The sequence below is a fragment of the Labrus bergylta genome, chromosome 20, assembly GCF_963930695.1.
Source record: "Labrus bergylta chromosome 20, fLabBer1.1, whole genome shotgun sequence".
NCBI classification, from domain to species: domain Eukaryota; kingdom Metazoa; phylum Chordata; class Actinopteri; order Labriformes; family Labridae; genus Labrus; species Labrus bergylta.
The window spans coordinates 14,170,659-14,176,571 of NC_089214.1; the positions used below are offsets into that span (position 1 = coordinate 14,170,659).

The 5,913-nt window shown below is 38.6% G+C and overlaps 1 long non-coding RNA gene across 1 annotated transcript; it reads right to left on the minus strand.

The window, feature by feature from the left end:
* Positions 1–581: 581 nt before the first annotated feature.
* Positions 582–5,477, minus strand: LOC136177177 (uncharacterized). Its single transcript, XR_010664811.1, has 3 exons — positions 5,258–5,477; positions 4,790–5,007; positions 582–1,612 (listed from the first exon to the last, which is right to left on the minus strand). It is a non-coding gene; the product is annotated as an uncharacterized lncRNA (long non-coding RNA).
* Positions 5,478–5,913: the final 436 nt, after the last annotated feature.

The window sequence follows — 5,913 nt, forward strand, 5'->3', positions numbered from 1 at the left end:
GGTCAATCCTCTGAGGCATCAAAGAGATCACAAACAACTAAAAACACATTAGCCTCAACACTTCTCCTCTCCCTCTGCCCTCCAAATGCCCCATGCTCCTCCTCCTCACCTTTGCATGACTTTACTCTCTTCTTCACTTCTTCAATATTCTGTCCTCTCACCCGTGTCTGGCCTCTTTCCTCGAATCCATCCCTCTATCCTTTCTTCTCCTTTTCTTTCCTCCCTACACTTCATCTTCCTTGAGTGATAGAAGAGAGACAGAGACATGGTAACATGAGGTGAGAGGAGACAGCAGAGAGTCACTTCATCAATCAGCAGCTATTCAACATACTTTGTCTTCATTAGCCGCTGCTGGTTTCACTTCATGAAAGTCATTAGAAAAGTTGTCATCAAAGAATCCTGCAATACATTGTCCATCTCAGTTTGTCCCCTTTCCAGTCTTCATGTAGAGCAAAAGAAGCATTTCCTATTTGATATAATCAACTTTCTATTGAAGTTTCAGGATGTTACAGTATATTAAAACCTTTGCACAGAAATGGAGTTAAAGGGGATGAATATGTTGTTACTATATTGAGACATGACATAAGTGAACGTTTTATTGAGAAAAGATGATAGTGTTTCCAGATAAAAAGAATATTGGATATATACTTATTTTGACAATGAATTTATTCTGTAGCTGATCGGATCAGAACATTTTAACCAGAGTGACAATGGAGAGCATGGTAGTTGCATGTGGGATCATATTGTCCTGATCTGTAAATTTGTCTCATTTCTCACTGATAACTACTGGAACGCTGCCTCATTTACCTCCCCGTCATCCTACCTGCACTTCGTCACCTTCCAGGCTGAGACCAGCGCTGACATCTCCTTCCATTTGTAAAACCTAAACATAAAGTCAATTTTACTGCTTGAAAATAAGTGTCTTTTACAAAAGTGCTGTTTTCTCAGCTTTTTGTCCGAAATTGTTTTTTTATGAAAATTGCCAATATTCAAGTGCTGATATAAAAAAAAAAAAATAATGAATGCAGCTAGAATAAAATATTTTTTTGTTTATGAAAACAGAAGCTCTGCTCTTTCTTTTGATGTATTCAAAAGAAAGGGTCTTCAAAGATTGGTGAATATGATCAAAAATGCTGGCGCTGGCTGGTAACCATAGAATACTCTGGCGGGGAAAGTGTTAACTTACCCAAATGTTATGAAATTAACCTCTCACAAACAGGATATACATGTAAATAACATAAGAGCATTAACCATGCAAACAGCTCCTTAAAACTAAGATAAAACTGGAGATAATCATGTACTACAACAGAACCAAGGTGGGAGTAGATGTGCTTGACCAAATGGCGAGGAAATACTCCGTGAAAGCAGGCACATGCTGATGGCGAGTAGTCTTTTACAATATTCTTGACCTGGCTGCTATAAATGCTTCCATCCTGTTCAAGCAGTGCACGACTGAGGGGATGTCAGGGAGGAACTTCATCATGTGGCTCGCAAATGAACTTCGTTCCGACCACACGAGAGCAAAAGGCACACAGACAGTGCGACAAGGGCCAGGGGTCAGGCAGGAGCTGCAACAAATGGAGAGGAGACGGCAGTGGCAAATTCGGAAACACTGCAAGAAAAATAAAACAAGGGACACTTGTAACAAATGTCAAAAGGTAGTGTGTGGGAGCTGCACATGGAAGGTAGAGGTAACCTGTGTTGACTGCGCGTAGCTAATTGTTTAGCAGCTGCGTGTTTATCCCCCCCCCCTCTCTGCGTAAGTGAGCTGGAGAATAGGCTACTCCCTTGTGATTTTTCAGCCCAATATGTTTCCTATAATTTAAAGCATGACATCTGTTCTCACAAAAAATGTTTTCTTATTAAGTTCGTTTTCCTGCAGTTTCGCGATTTTTCAAATGGTGTTCATAGACGGTCGTTTTGGGCATTTGAGGTATAGGTTTTCAATGCGTTTTCATGTTTACATTTTTGTTATTGTAGGAGGTTGAAAACGCGACATATAAAGTTTTTATTAAAACAGACACCCCCCCTAATTTTTTGTAATATTTAATGAGCTATTCTAATTGTATGACAGATTTTCACATGGTAATATTCAGGTTACCCAGGAGGTGGCGCTATTATGCCGCTGTGGATTCCTAGAGAGACTTTATCACTTGCACATGCGCAGTTCAGACAATAAACGAGCTGGCATGAGCAAGACGCTAAAAGTTTGTCCTCTTATCATTCCACAGGTAATATGAATCTTTATATCTTAACTTTAAGCTGGTTCTGTATCTAATGAACATGCAGTTTAATTTCGCTGTCATGTTGTAACATGAGCTACAGTTTTGTATGTTTGTAAGATCAGTTTGTAGCTGTTTGTCACGACATGTAGCATGTTGCTAAGTTTAGCCTCGCGAGCCGAGTGAGATGAGAGTAGTTTCGTCAGTGTAAGTAACTCAAGTAAATGTAAAGCAAACGTTCCGAACAAGAGGAATATGTGTTTTGTACATTGTTAAAAGTATTAGCTTCAATAGCTTGTTAGTAAAAGTAATGGTGATAATGATATTTTGTGTTCTGTGTCACATTCATTGTTGAACGCTACTGTGACGCAGCGGCGCCATTTTCCTGCACAACGGTTGTGTACAGACACGCGGGAGAGTGTTTCTAATTTCATGTTTATGAAGCTGTATGTGTACAAGCTTAGATAACTGTGAGACTAGGAGCAGAAGTCTAAGTAAATGTATGTAATGTTATTTTGATATCTTTGTATATCTGTTTATGTATTTAATTTAAAACTATTTTGAAGTATGTGAATGTATATTACGTCAAATAGTATTTTATTTTAATTTGTATTGTCAAAGAGCTTACTTTATTATTTGATGAAATGTATTGGCAATGGAAAAGTTAATGTGTCAGACAATAAACGAGCTGACATGAGCAAGACGCTAAAAGTTTGCCCTCTTATCATTCCACAGATTTATTTTAGGCTACGCAGTGCTCCCTAGCCTGTGTAACCTTTGCTGCCGGTCTGGTGCCGGTAACATTATGCAAATTAATGCCGTTTTAAAAGTTATTGTACCCTAATATTCAAGGAAGATTAGACATAAAGAATAGAATATTTATCTAATCCGAGTTTGTATCTGTAAATAAAACTACTGTTTCCGTGGTTGTCGATAAACAATTAAAATTTCAAATTCATTAGAATTTAAATGTTTGTGTCCTGAAGTTTGTTGTAACTTTCACAACATTACAGATCCATTTATTCTTATATTTGATATTGATTAGTGAAATGATATGCAAATACTTCATAAACAGTCAAAATGACCGCTATGGCCTTTCTAGTAGTGATAGAATGCCGGTCTAACTATCACACCATTTTAAATGATCTAAACAAACACATAAAGTAGCGAGCTGCACAGTCAATTCAATCTTAAACAAACAATTAAGATTTTGCACCGCTCCATGAGGAACTGTAGAGCTTGTCACTTATTTAAACATGTATCATCTAACAAAGGATTATGCTCAACAACTACAATGAAAAAGGAATAAATTCTTACCAATTGAGTCTCTGTGGTCTTTTCTACATTAATTTCAGCCTGTGAAGTTTCCTACTCTCACCTCCACGGTTACTCACACAAACAAATGACATCGTCTGCCTCCCAATTAAGTCAGATCAGCCTGCCTTCACACCTGGCTAGAGTGAGGTCATTACACCAAACCTATAGGGTGCTGCCCCCTAGTGAGCAATACTAAACTAGACAGACAGTAAGTACTTAGAAATTATAACCGATTCAATATAAACCACAAAATACATATGAACCAGTAAAATGCTGCTGCTTCACCTCAAGTGCTGGATTAGCATTTATCATCTGGCATTGCAAGCAGTAAGTTGCTTTCCATAAGCCTCAACACTTGTCACGTCATGTGAGAAGAGTTCCACCAGCATTTGTCTCTTATTTTCCAGGGTTTCTTCTGTCTCATCAGGTGGAAGCTCAGGCTGCCACTGAAACTGGTAAGAAGTGTGGACAGAACTGAAGACCACCAGGATGAGCGCGCAGTGCAGCTGTGCTCCAGTGGCTAAGTCCTGTAGCTCTGATCATATTCTGGTAACTTGTGAGCAAATGAAACTAAAGAAATACCCCTCATTCATCTCTCTTGAAAACCTGCATTCTGTGTCACCTCTCTCTTTCTGTTCTGCATGTTTGCTGATTAATGTAACGCAGGAGCAGCTCGTTCGCTCGGCAACTCGTCTTTCTTATGTTACTCTCTGAGAAGATAGTTCAAAGTGAGGCTGTTAAAAAAAACCAAACACTTTCATTGTTGTTAGCCTAGCTGTTAAGCCCATTACGAGTATAAGGGTCGATATCATTTTATTATGTTATTATTTTTCCTCTGAATTTGTATTTGATTGTACAGTGTAATAACTAATGTCTGAATCTTTTGTTCTCTTAGCATTAGACAGGCAATACATAGACCTGCATGTACAATAACAAAACATAATACATTTGAATCAATAAACATTCACATTCTTTAATTTATATTGAAAAATTAAGGGAAATTAATGTTGTAACGAGGGAGTGGCTTTAAAAGCGGGAATAGGTTTAATTGACTATTTTCTTAAATAGTCTTATGTACATTCACAGTGGGTGATGGTTTAAGGGTTACCGATATTTTTACAGTAGCAGGTCTGACACTGTGACTGTTTAGCGTTCATTAGAGTGACAGCCTGGGGGTAGAAACTGTTGACGGGTTGTTTTGGCGTACAGTGATCTGTGTCCGGGGTGTGAGGAGTCTGCAGTGACGCTACCTGCCTGTTTCCTGGGGTGAGCGGAGCAGCAGTTGGCTTGGCATGGGTGGAGGTGAGTGAAGAAGCAGCAGGATGAAGGGATTCAACAGACGCAAGTAATGGGAAGGCTGCAGTGAGCAAGTTAGTCGGCTCCTCTTCTGAAGATGGTCGGAAAGGGGGGAGGGAGATGGAGGGGAACATGGGCGTGGTGACCCACACACTACAAGGCTGTCTTAGGTCTGAAATCATAATAAAAAAGATTTTTGATTGTTTGAAAATATTAATTTAGCTAAAATAGCATACATGGAAAAAGCATGATTTCTTAAACAAACGTTAAAGATAATGCCAGGCAAGAGACACTCCAATAACTTGTGGCATGAATATATGATTGGTATTTCTTTATCAAAAATTACATATAATACATTTATTTAATTAATTATTGTGAGACAATTCACTAAGGATAATATAAGTTATTGCTGAAATCCAAACCGTTTTGCAGTGGTGATCCTGTAAGTCCCCAGCCGTCAACGAGCGCATCTTAGTTGTGCGACAGTGATTACATCATTATCCACAGCCAGCGAGTAAGTGCACTATATAGTCCACTGCATTAAACTCACTATATAGTGAGTATGGAGTAGGGAATGAGTGAGGGATTTCAGACACAGACTGAGACTAAATACACAGGAGTAATAAAACCGGTGAGACAATGACACAGGTGAAGACAACGAGGGCAATCAGAACTGGAGGGAAACACACACAAGAGGCAGGAAGAAATACAAGACCAGAAACACTGGGCACAAGAACTACAAATTAAATCAGGAAACACTGAAGACAGAGAACTCAAGAATGTAACAAAATACACACTAGTACAGAGAAATTTTACAAAATAAAAACAGGAAACACTAAAGGCTAAAATAAGAAACATTAAGATTAAAAACATACAAAGGAAATAAGCAACACCAGGAACGAATGAGAACAGAAACAAGAAAAATACATCTAATCTCTGAAATACACAAAATACAAAACTAAGCCAGAGCAAATTATGACAATGGGCATCATTCACGAATATATGCGTAGAAATGTTCTTAATCTGCACATGAACTAAGTGCCTACGCAAACTCACCGTCGGATTCATGACACATGCG